Source organism: Gorilla gorilla, chromosome 19 (assembly GCF_029281585.2).
Source record: "Gorilla gorilla gorilla isolate KB3781 chromosome 19, NHGRI_mGorGor1-v2.1_pri, whole genome shotgun sequence".
Lineage (NCBI taxonomy): Eukaryota > Metazoa > Chordata > Mammalia > Primates > Hominidae > Gorilla > Gorilla gorilla.
In genome coordinates, this window is record NC_073243.2 from 24,356,374 (window position 1) to 24,368,373 (window position 12,000).

The window sequence follows — 12,000 nt, forward strand, 5'->3', positions numbered from 1 at the left end:
GAGTGTGGATGTGGAATATTCTAGCTTGTTAGAAAGTCAGCCTCAACATGTTGTGGTCGGGCCTAGTTGGTTTGTTTACCAAGTCTCTTTGAGAGGCACAGTGAGTAACAGCAGGGTCTCTGGAGCCAGGCTACCAGAGTTCAAATCCCAGGCCCACCACTTAGAGATGGGATAGTCTTGGTCAAATGACCTCCTCTCCCGGTTCTTCCATCTATAAAATGGGGTTCAGCTGGGCACGGTGGCTCACGCCTGTAATCTCAGCACTTTGGGAGGCCGAGGCGGGTGGAATACTTGAGCCCAGGAGTTCGAGACCAGCCTGGCCAACATGGTGAAACCCTGTCTCTAGTAAAAATACAAAAAATTAGCTGGGCATGGCAGTGGGCACCTGTAATCCCAGCTACTCAGGAGACTGAGGCAGGAGAATCGCTTGAACCTGGAAGGTGGAGGTTGTAGTGAGCCAAGATCACGCCACTGCACTCCAGCTGGGTGACAGAGGGAGACTCCATCTCAAACAAAAACAAAAACAAAACAAGCAAACAAAAAATAAATAAATAAAAAACTTAAATAAAACGGGGCTCTATGAGAGTCCCGTCTGGTTGGTATTAGGATGAGTTGGCCTTGGTGTGTCACAGGAATGAAAGGGGACGGCCTGTCAGCCTCTCCAAGCTCATCGTCATTGCCCCTCCTAGCTTCTTTGGGAGGGGGAAGCTTTGAGACCCTCAGGGACTTCAGTCCTATGGCCTCAGACTAGGGATGTGTGTGTGGCCCTGCAGCCCCCGGAGGTGTGGCCTTGTGCCAGTCCCAGTGCTGCAGGGAAGAGGCAGGACAGAAGTGAGGGGAAGACATGTTTCCCCAGGGGGGAAAAAACCCCGCCTGGAATGGGTCAGTGGTTGGCAAACTTTCATTTAGCTGACAGAATCCTCCATGGAATCTAATGAGATAGAGCAGAAGAAAGCAGAGTTGCCTGGGTTGACGTTAGGGAGGCCCCATGGGCTGGCCCACCCCTCAACCTCAGGGTCACCCTTGAGGTGAGGCCACTGAATCCTGGGGCTCCTTGAGGTCATTTTTAAAAACTGCTGGTCAGAGAGAGGAGGTGATTCCCCATGGTCCCTCAGCTGACTGCGCTCGTGAGAGCTGATTTGAGAACCTGACCCCTGTGGAAGACGCACGACCCTACTGTGTGCCTTTTAAGCCTCATGACAGCCACTACCTTTGTTAACATGAGGGAGGCCCAAAGTCCAAGTGCAGTGGAATCCACCCAGGTGGGGAGGGTCTGCAGAGTCCTCCATCCTCCATCCACACCAGCCTGCACACTGACCACAGCTGGGAATTTCTTAAAGGCAGAGGGATGGGAATGCCTGGACATGTCCCCTTTAGGTTCTCTATTTGTTTTATTTTATTTCTATTTTTTAGTTTTTTTGTTAGAGACAGTCTCACCCTGTCATCCAGGCTGGAGTGTAGTGGTGCAATCATAGCTCACTACAGCTGTGAGCTCCTGGGGTCAAGCAATCCTCCCACCTCAGCATCCCGAGTAGCTGGGACCACAGGCACGCACCAGCATGCTCAGTGAATTTTTCAAATTTTTTTGTGGAGATAGGGGTCTCTCTATGTTGCTCAGGCTGGACTTGAACTCCTGGGCTCAAGTGATCTTCTCACCTCAGTCTCCCAAAGTGCTGGGATTATAGGCATGAGCCATTGTGCCCTGCCTAGGTTCCCTACTTTAGATTAGCTCACAGTTTCTCAGCCTTCAGCATGTCTAACAATTAGAATTCAACGTGAATACATAAAACCATACACTTTGCATAATTATTGATTTAAGTGACTTTCCAGGGTATTTTGACAGTCAGTTATTTTTAACTCCTGTGTGACTTTATCAACCACATGCCTCCACCCAGGATGGGGTGTCCCTGAGGACTCAGCCCCTGCCTCCTGGCTCCACACTGTCAGAGGTGTCTTCTTGCTAGACGGGTTCCCCTGCAGTTATTCTAGGAAGCCCAGTGTAGACCCAGCTGCTGCCTGGCCCTCTCCTTCCTGGAAATGTTTCCCACCCCGTTCTATAGCAGGTAATCGTCAGACAGGTGGGTGAGCAGAAGATTGGCTGTGGTCTCATGTTTTCTCCTGTTTGGGGCATCTTGGAATTAACAAAGCAGGAGACAGAGGAAAGAACTGATAACAGTTGGAGATACAATGTCTCTAAAACATGGATGTCCAGCCCCAATTCTCCAGTTGGGAATGGAAAGATTCAAAAGAAAAAAAAAAAGAAGAAAGGAACAAAAAGAAATGGAAGTAATGATGTAGATTTTGGCCAGGAAGAGGAACAGGGTTTGGGGCTACATGTTGTTTGAGGAACGGCCCCAGGAGAACAGAAGTTCAGATAAATCAGAGGTGAGAGGGAAGGCATCCAGAGGCAACAGGATATTGGAGGTGGGGCAGTGGCTGAGAATCAAAAGCCTTGGCTACCAATCCAGGCCATATACCATCAGCTCATTTTAGCGCTCTGAACCATTCATGTCGCTTTTCTGAGCCTCAGTGTCCTCACCTATAAAATGGAGATAATAATCCCCAATTCCCTTACAAAGTAGTTGTGAAGACCAAATCAGCTAAGGCAAAGAGGACATGCTTTAAGTGCTATATGAATAATAATAACAACAAATAAAGTACACTTCTGTTAGAAACAAAGTGGGAAAAGTCGATAAAGATGAACTTTACTGCTAATAAAATATCCAGGAAAATTGGAAAGTTGATGGAGAGGTCATTGGAAGAAACTTCAGACAGAAGAAATGTATAAACCACCCATTTCTCTAGTCTTAAACAGGGTCTCCACAACTTCAGCCATGCAGGAGAGTTAAGAATCCCTCTAAGCGGATGAGGCAGGACTGGTGTTCAATGAATGTCTGTTGGTCATCAGTATTTGTGGAGGCTTATGGGGGTCCTGGGCTCTGTGTGGGGAGTGTGGAGGTCATCCCAAGGAAGATGTTTGCCATAACAAGTTTAATTATCATTACTCCACTCCTGTGTTCCCATTCCCAGATGGTGGTTAAGCACTCCTTGTCACCACTCAGTATTGTTTGTTAATTTCCCTGCCCATCCATCTATCCATCCATCCATCCATCCATCCATCCATCCATCCATCCATCCACCCACCCAGTGAACTAAGATTTACTGAGCCTTGTTCTGCATCAGGCAGTGTGCTTGGTGATGGGAAAGTGGTGAGCAGAAGAATGGTGATCCCTTGCTTTCATGAGGCTCTCACAGTCCAGTCTAGAGTTAGACAGGTAAGTATCATAAGCTGTGGTTAAGCAATGGGGAGGCACAGGTTGCTATCCAATACCAGGCAGCAGTTCCCTGGGTGGGGGCAGTGGGATCATTAGGAACAACTTCTGGAAGGAAGGACAGGGAGGAGTTAGCCAGATGAAAGGGGGCCAGAGAGAAAATGGACGTGGCACAAAGGCTGGTACATCTGGGAGCAGGTGAGGGATGGAGCGTGAGCATCCTGTCCCCCGGAATCTCTGGCTCCCGACTGCATTTTAAAGATGAGTACCTGAGAGTCTGCATGAATTCTGGCAGAAATAGCTTCAGCCTTACCACATTTCAGGGTAGCTTCTCTTCTTAGATCTTCTTTATGGCTGAGGTTTTATGTTCCAGAACACGACTTGCTCAGTGTCTTTTCTAGAAGGAGTCAACCAGGGTACCTGGGCCTAACCTCTGGGCAACCTGCAATGGCAAATAAGATAGAAAAGTGAGAATCTGTGGGCTTCTGGGATAGAGAAACCGTCCCTGGAATGTCCCCAAGGAAAACTTGATCTCTGGAGTCACCCCTCTGAACTTCTCAAACAAGTATTAGTGAGTCAGGCAGACAAAAAGTCTTCCTGGAGCTGATATTCTGGAGAAATGATGCGGTTTGCTCCAGGAGACAGAGTTCAGCCCCCTTTCTACGCTTCTCTTTTACTTTGAACCCATTCTTTGAAGAACATAGAAGCTGATTTAGGAGCTCTGGAGTGCATACATCTGGAAAGAAATAGAACATCCAGGGATGCCCCCAAGGCTTCTACAATCCTAATGGCTCCTCAGCCTCTCCCTCTACTCCACATCCAGCCTTGGGTTCTGGGGGAGAAGACCCATGGGCAGGAAGAGGGCCTGAGATGGCAAAGAAGCAGAAGCTTGATAGTACAGGGCCCCAGATCTTTTGTGCAGCCCAGAGCTGAGGTTGTGATGGAAGGACCCCTTCTGTAGACCCCCTGTTGCTGTGCCGAGGGAGTAGAACCCTGCTCCAGGGTGGTGGGGTCACCATTCTTGGGGGGTAGGAGATACCCAGGGGGTGAGCTGCAGCAACTTGTGCATAATCTCTTGTGCATTCTGGAAGGTTTTTCAATGTCTGAAACACTTCTTCCTCAGCTTTGGACTTTTTTCTAGTCCCCTTAAAAATGTGTCTGTACAATGGGATAGGTTGGGGAGCTTATCTTCTCCACCCCATCTGTATTGATGGCTTTGATAGTGAGCAGTGTCTCTTTTTTCGTTAACACTATTCTTTCCTCTAGCACCCCTTCTAGCTGGTCCCCACCCCTGAGGAAGTGTTTCCCCAGCAGACCTATTTTCTGGCCCTTGAGGAAGTGGTTCCCCAGAGGAAGTGGTAGCCCAGTGGGTCTAGTTCCTGGCCTCCCAGGAAGTGGTTCCCCAGCAGGCCTGTTTCCTGGCCTTGGAGGAAGTGGTTCCCCAGTGGACCTGTTTCCTGGTTCCCCCTGGGAAGTGGTTCCTCAGCGGGCCTGTTTCCTGGCCCTGGAGGAAGTGGTTCCCCAGTGGACCTGTTTCCTGGTTCCCCCTGGGAAGTGGTTCCTCAGCGGGCCTGTTTCCTGGCCCTGGAGGAAGTGGTTCCCCAGTGGACCTGTTTCCTGGTTCCCCCTGGGAAGTGGTTCCTCAGCGGGCCTGTTTCCTGGCCCTGGAGGAAGTGGTTCCCCAATGGGCCTGTTTCCTGGCCCCCAAGGAGGTGGTTCCCCCTGGGAAGTGGTTCCTCAGCAGGCTTGTTTACTGGCCCCTAAGGAAGTGGTTCCCCAGTGGCCTGTTTCCTGACCACCAAGGAAGTGGTTCCCCAGCAGGCCTGTTTCCTGGCCCCCGAGGAGGTGGTTCCCATGAGGACGTGTTTCCCCAGCAGGCCTGTTTCCTGGCCCTGGAGGAAGTGGTTCCCCTGAGGAAGTGGTTCCCCAGTGGGCCTGTTTCCTGGCTCCCTGAGGAAGTGATTCTCTAGCAGTCCTGTTTCCAGGCTCCTTGCAGTCTCCCCAGTGTCTTCAGCACATCGTTGAAATTTGTAACTGAGGTGACCAATGACCTTGGTAGCTAAATGCAGCCCCCTGCGTGACCTCTGAAGCACTGCACACATGGACCTCTCTGTCCCCTCTGGAATTCTCTCCTCATTGCTGCTCAGGCCTCATCTGTCTCCCTCCTTGACTGGTCCTCCTTGCTGCCTTCCCTGGAGCCCTCTACACTTCAGGTCTCAGCGATCCCATTCACTGTTAGAGTTAAGAGGTGGATGGTTCCAGTTATCCATCTCTGTTCCAGTCTCTCTAGAAGCATCCAGTAGTGTTATCTCTAACTTAGAACATTTGAAATCTCATTGTAATATTGCGAAATGTATATTTGGTCTTGGTCCCTGTTTCTTGGCATACAACTCCTAAAATCCTTGGAATCTTCAAAGCGATCAGATGTCTTTTGTGTGCTAAGGATTGGTTGGTGGCTGGCAGTCTCCAGGTAGCTTCAGGATGGAGGATGGTTACCAGAAAGACCATGGCAGGGTGAGAGGGCTTGGACTTTCCCACTCCCTGCCCCACCTCTGGTGAAGCAAGAGGGGTTGAAGGTTGAAGGTTGGGCTGATCACCCGTGGCCAGTGATTTAATCAGTCATGCCTGTGTAATGAAGCCTCCATAAAAACTCAGAAGGACAGGGTTTGGAGAGCTTCTGATAGCTGATAATGTGGAGGTTCCTGGAGGGTGATGGTCCCAGGGAGGGCATGGAAGCTCCACACCCTTCCCACATGTCTCGCCCTGTGTATCTCTTCACGTGTATTCTCTGTAATATCCTTTATAATTAACCGGCAAATGTGTTTCCCTGAGCCACTCTAGCAAATTAATTGAACCTGAGGAGGGGCTCTAGGGAACCTTGACTTATAGCTGGTTGGTCAGAAGCACAAGTAAAACAACCTGGGGCTTGTGATTGGCATCAGAAGTGCTGGGAGCAGTCTTATGGGACTGAGCCCTCAACAGATGGGATTTGACACTATATCCAGATACATAGTGTCAGAATTAAATTGGAGGACACCCAGCTGGTGTCCGTTGCACAATTGTTTGCTTGGTTGTTGGAGAAAAAAATTCCCTCACACTTCTTGGTGACCAGAGGTGTTGATTGTTGTGGGGTGAGTGTGAGGAGAAGCTGTTTTTTGTACAGACTCATCTTAATGACTGAAACGTACTTCCTCTGTGGTTATCTCTATGCCAAAGAAGATCACCCAGGAGCCCATCTTAATCTTTGACGTCTCAACCAGTCACCTAATCTTGTTGATTTTCCCCATGTGATGTTCCATTTGCACCTGTTTCATTCCATTTATCACCAACACCCAAGCTCTGTTCACATGGAGACCTTCATACCCACCCAGATAGTCTCCTCACCTCTCGTCCTCCACCCCCAAACCCACCTGCCCCACCCGTCCACACATCCTGCCGTGAAATGCCACCTTTCATCACAGCAGGTTAACGAGGAAGCCGACTGCTGTCGCAGAGAGAGCTCTGGCCTCAGGTGGGCCTTTCTCAATATCTTCACTCCCGGGAGGAGAAGATTGATGACAGCCCCTTGCAGATATGAATGGCAGGAGGCTGGGGGTCAGGGGTGGGATAGCCATAGAGGAAGCACTTTCATGCCTTAAGGTTGCCTTCAACCTTAGGTTAATAGTTGGCTGCACATTGAAGAAAGTCAGATAAATATTTAAAAATTCACTTTTAACCTTACATAAGGCCTGGAAGAGCACTTCCATTTGCCAACTTGCTGCAGGGCCAAGATGTTTTCTCCGAGTTTGGGTCTGCTGGGTGGGTTCTGTGTTGTCTCTTGCACAAACCTTGTCTCCAGTCTGCAGTTGGTTTCATGAAAGTGATGTGATTCCTCAGACAAGCCTGAAGTTATCTGAGTTCAAAATCTTGTTTTTTGTTTGTTTGTTTTTGATACTGAGTCTTGCTCTGTCCCCCAGGCTGGAGTACAGTGGTGTGATCTTGGCTCACTGCAACCTCTGCCTCCTGGGTTCAAGAGATTCTCCTGCCTCAGCCTCCTGAGTAACTGGGATTAGAGACACCCACCACCACATCCGGCTAATTTTTTGTATTTTTAGTAGAGATGGGGTTTTGCCACGTTGGCTAGGCTGGTCTCAAACTCCTGACCTCAGGTGATCCTCCTGCCTCAGCCTCCCAAAGTGCTGGGATTACAGGCATGAGCCTCCACGCCTGGCCAGCATCTTGTATTTTTAAAAATAATTTTGCCTCAATCTTTTCTGGATATCTCCTCTACACCTCATTTGACAGCTGCATTTTGTAAATGTAGTGACTGGTTTTGTTGAGTCTTTGCAGTTGAGTTTTCATAGAAACAACCACACTTTTCACACTGTTTTAAATGGGCTGAGAACATACACAACTGGCTGGTGAGGGCAGCTGCACTCAGGCATGAGGCAGAGTGTGGGGCCATGAGCCGCACACCCACACTGCCTGCTGCAGACGCCGGGCAGGGGGCTTCACAGAGAGGATAGGAGGTCTGCGTTACTCTACGAGTGCATAGAGTAGAGATTGGCCATGAGAGTTTCTTGCCTTTTTTTTTTTTTAATTTTGGATGACAGAATCAGTTTATGAAATGATCTTGATTGGCTAAGATGATGGAACCAACCAAATCAGATGAAACATCGGGAGGATAAATCTGAAGTCTTCCTTAGGTCTAAAGAATGAATTGCACCATTACCATGTCATAGATACTTATATTATCAGTGAGACTCAAGGGTTTTAGCTGAGGGGAGGATTTATTTGAGTCAACCATGGATGTGGTTGCCAAAGGAAGCTAATGTAAGCTTCGAGCATCATAGCTCTGTAGTGTCTAGAGACAGGAGGTTGTAGGGGACACTGACCATCTCCTCAATACCCTTCCCACCCCTCATTCTCCGTGTTCTGCCATTGGCCTTGGGGGGATTGTCCGTGGGTTTTTTTTTTTTTCTTCTTCTGAGATCAAGTCTTGCTCTGTTGCCCAGGCTAGAGTGCAGTGGCTTGAGCTCAGCTCACTGCAAGCTCCGCCTCCCAGGTTTAAGTGATTCTCCTGCCTCAGCCTCCTGAGTAGCTGGGATTACAGGCATGCGCCACCACACCTGGCTAATTTTTGAATTTTTAGAGGAAGGGTTTCACCATGTTGGCCAGGCTGGTCTCGAACTCCTGACCTCAGGTGATTGGCCTGCCTCAGCCTCCCACAGTGCTGGGGTTATGGGCGTGAGCCACTACACCCAGCTGATTGTCTGTGGTTTTGTAATCCAGTCAGGATGATTCCATGCTCCTTGCCACGTGATTGATCAATACACAGCATTTTCCTGGCTACAGGAATTGGTTCAGGAATGGTCATGTGACCTGGTTTGGTCTAATGAAGCATGAAGGGACATTGGCTGAAGGCTTTTGTAAATAAGGTACCTAGCTCTTCTGTGGGGGATTCTGGAAACTAGCCTTCTTGCTCACCTTGGATGCTGTGGTGTGTGGATACGAAGCCTGGAACTGCTGCATCCCCTTTGCTATCACAGGGAACACCCACCAAAAGATGATATTGAGACCACGAAGGCATAGAGGACATAGAAGGACAGGTAGAAGACACCAAGTCCTGGATCACATCCCTGAACGAACCCGGTTCTATCTCCGGACCTTCAGTTACACAAACCCATGTAATTCAAGCCATTTTGGGTCGAGTTTTCTGTTAGTTAGCACAGAGATGAGTCTTTGCTTCCTTGGGGAGAGACAGATATGCTTAGAATATTGCATTTGCTTCTGGGCTCTGGCCTTTGAGAGGCACATTGAGGAGGTGCAGAGTGGCTGATGAGAGCCACCGGGCTGGGGAAGGGGATTGAAAAAGCGTCTATCATGGGGGTGGTGATCCACTTTTGGGTGTAGATCATGTTAGCATTCTTTTAGATGGAAAGCTTCCGAAATATATTTCCAAAAGGATACAGTTTGTAGAAATGCAGAATTGTTAACTTTTCAGAAGCACGTGTAGTTGCCCAGGCTGGAGTGCAGTGGCTTGATCTAAGCTCACTGCAAGCTCTGCCTCCCGGGTTTAAGTGATTCTCCTGCCTCAGCCTCCTGAGTAGCTGGGATTACAGGCATGTGCCACTACGCCTGCATGAGATAAGATATTCCTGTGGCTTTCACTAACGTGCTGGGGATGGCCAGAGAAAAATTCCATGAACGTGCAGGATGATTTAAATAAAAAGAGGCTGCTTTGTCTAGTCATTGTGTGGGAGGGAAACCCAAACCCCAAAGTGTCCTCATTCCAGTGTAGAAACAGCCACTAGAGTGTTGTTTTCACAGGACACTGTCACTGGGTGGCACTTTGGGAAGTGTGGGTGACTCGTTGCAGAGATTTCCATCTGGGGGGGGCAACACCCTAAGTCCTGGTTCCTTTTCCCTGCTCCACTCCAGAGCATTGGTGGAGGGAGACCTCTGGACATTCCACAGCCTTCCTGTGGGCCTCTTCAGCTTTGGCTTTGTTCTTTGCAGTTTTTTTTTTTTTTTTGGTTTTTTTTTTTTTTTTTTTGAGATGGAGTCTCACTCTGTTGCCCAGGCTGGAGTGCAGTGGCGTGATCTCGGCTCACTGCAACCTCCGCCTCCTGGGTTCAAGTGATTCTCCTGCCTCACCCTCCCAAGGAGCTGGGACTACAGGCACCCGCCACCATGCCTGGCTATTTTTTTGTATTTTTAGTAGAGATGGGGTTTCACCGTGTTAGCCAGGATGGTCTCGATCTCCTGACCTCGTGATCTGCCTGCCTCGGCCTCCCAAAGTGCTGGATTACAGGCGTGAGCCACCGCACCTGACCCCGTTCTTTGCAGTTTCTAACACTTTTTTCTGATACTTGGAGCAATGAGAGTAGAGCCAGCAGCTTCATGCATTTGTACCAGGATGCTACAGAAATAAGCAAAAGAAGTGAGCTGTGTGACTTGGGCAAGGACCTCCTGGTTAGCTGTAGGCTCATTTACAGAGACCTCAGAACACACTGGCTCAAGCGAGGTGGATACCTCTTTCCCTCACTTCGTGGCTGGGTGGTGGGGATGCGTGGGGTAAGTAGGCAGTGCTGTCCCATGATTGTCATCCAGGGCAGGACCCAGCCCCCTGTCCGGCTGCTCTGCCACCCTCTGGGGGGCTATCCTCAGCTTCCCGATGGAAGCTGGTCCTCCAGCACCCTGTCTTCATTCCAGCCTGCTGGAAGAGGGAAAGAGGAAGGGGAGGGAGAGCAATTTCCTTTAAGGAAGTGAAGTGGAAGTCACACGTATCATTTCCACTCATATTCCATCGCCTCAGACTTCATCATGTGGCCACACCTGGCTGCAAGGTATCCTGGGAAGTATGGTCTCTCGCTGGGTGACCATGCGTCCCTTAACTAAAAGGAAGTGGAGGATGGATATTGGCAACAGTTAGCTTCTCTGCTACTGTGCCTCAGTTCTTCCATCTACAGATCAACGTCCACAGGATCACCAACCATCCTGGGAGCTCTAGCCTCAGTGACTTCGTCTGTGAAGTGGAAATAACAAAAATACCAACCTCAGTGACACACAAGAGAGGACTTTGCATGGGGCCCACACACAGTTGGGTACTCAAATGGCAGCTGCTCTTATGGCCGTTTTCATTCAGCCAATCAGCGAATAGGTTTTGAGCACCTGCTATGTGCCAGGAGCATTCAAGGTGCTGGGGATTCAGCAGAGATCAAACCAGACCAAAGCTCCAGTTCTCGGAGCTCAGCTTCTCGTGGGGTGACAGAGGGGCGCACATGGGGAGAACTGTCTCCTCTCCTCTTGCCTGGCTCTCACTGCTACTACACATGGGATTTCCAAGTCAGGGCTCTTTGCAGGAATTGCCCAGATGGTCTCTTGTAGGAAGCCAGAGAGCTTAAGTGAGATTCGTTTCTGCCCTAATTGATAATTTATGAAAGCAACTTCATAAACACCAGGTAGTGTCCCATTTGTTACTCATTTAAGAAGATTATTATTTCCTCCATTCTTTTTATGAGGGTTTTTCTTATTGATTGTAGCAAGTGGAAGTAGGTGTAGGGAGATAAGTTGTTATGGTGCCTTCAAAAATAAAAACTAACAAATAAGCCGAGTGCAGTGGTCCTTGCCTGTTGTCCTAGCTGCTGGGGAGCCTGAGGCAGGAGGATTACTTGAGCCCAGGAGTTCGAGTCCAGCAGTCTGGGTAACATAGTGAGACCCTCATCTCTAAAAATAAAAATAAAAAAAACAAACATTGAGATCATTCAGTGGGTATTTCTGAAGCCTCTGTCTCATGCTAGTTTGAATGCTAAATGATTGAAATACAGTGGAGAGAACCATAGGGTTCCTGACCTCAAGGCACTCACTCTAGAGGGGAATGTACACCAGCAATTACAATACAGGGCTGTGAGAGGTTAGAACGGGTGCTATGGAAGCAGGAGGAAGAGGTACCAGAGCCACTTGCGGGGCAGGATCAGGGAACGCTTCCTGGAGGAAATGAAATTATCACCAAACAGATCATCACTGTGACCACCTACCTTCATGATCACCATCTTCACCATTGATGTCATCATCATGCTCACTGTCATCAATATCACTATCTCCTTTACCATCATTGCCATCATCATGCTGTCATCATGACTGTCCTGTCATTTTCACTGTCCTCATTACCATCACCACCTGCACCATCACCATCATCACCATCATCGTTGCTGTCATCATCACCATTATTGTCACCATCATCATC

General features: G+C 49.0%; 1 protein-coding gene and 1 long non-coding RNA gene across 3 annotated transcripts in view; one reads left to right on the plus strand and one right to left on the minus strand.

Moving 5' to 3' along the window:
* LOC129528027 (uncharacterized) overlaps window positions 1-4,727 on the minus strand; it is a 53,708-nt gene extending 48,981 nt beyond the window's left edge. Inside the window, exons 1-2 of the long non-coding RNA XR_008673162.2 lie at window positions 4,589-4,727; window positions 3,586-3,714 (exon numbers count right to left, since the gene is read on the minus strand). This is a non-coding gene — a long non-coding RNA (uncharacterized lncRNA). The remainder of the gene's footprint in view (window positions 1-3,585; window positions 3,715-4,588) is intronic.
* NTN1 (netrin 1) overlaps window positions 1-12,000 on the plus strand; it is a 219,208-nt gene that overhangs the window by 53,814 nt on the left and 153,394 nt on the right. The window lies entirely within an intron of this gene.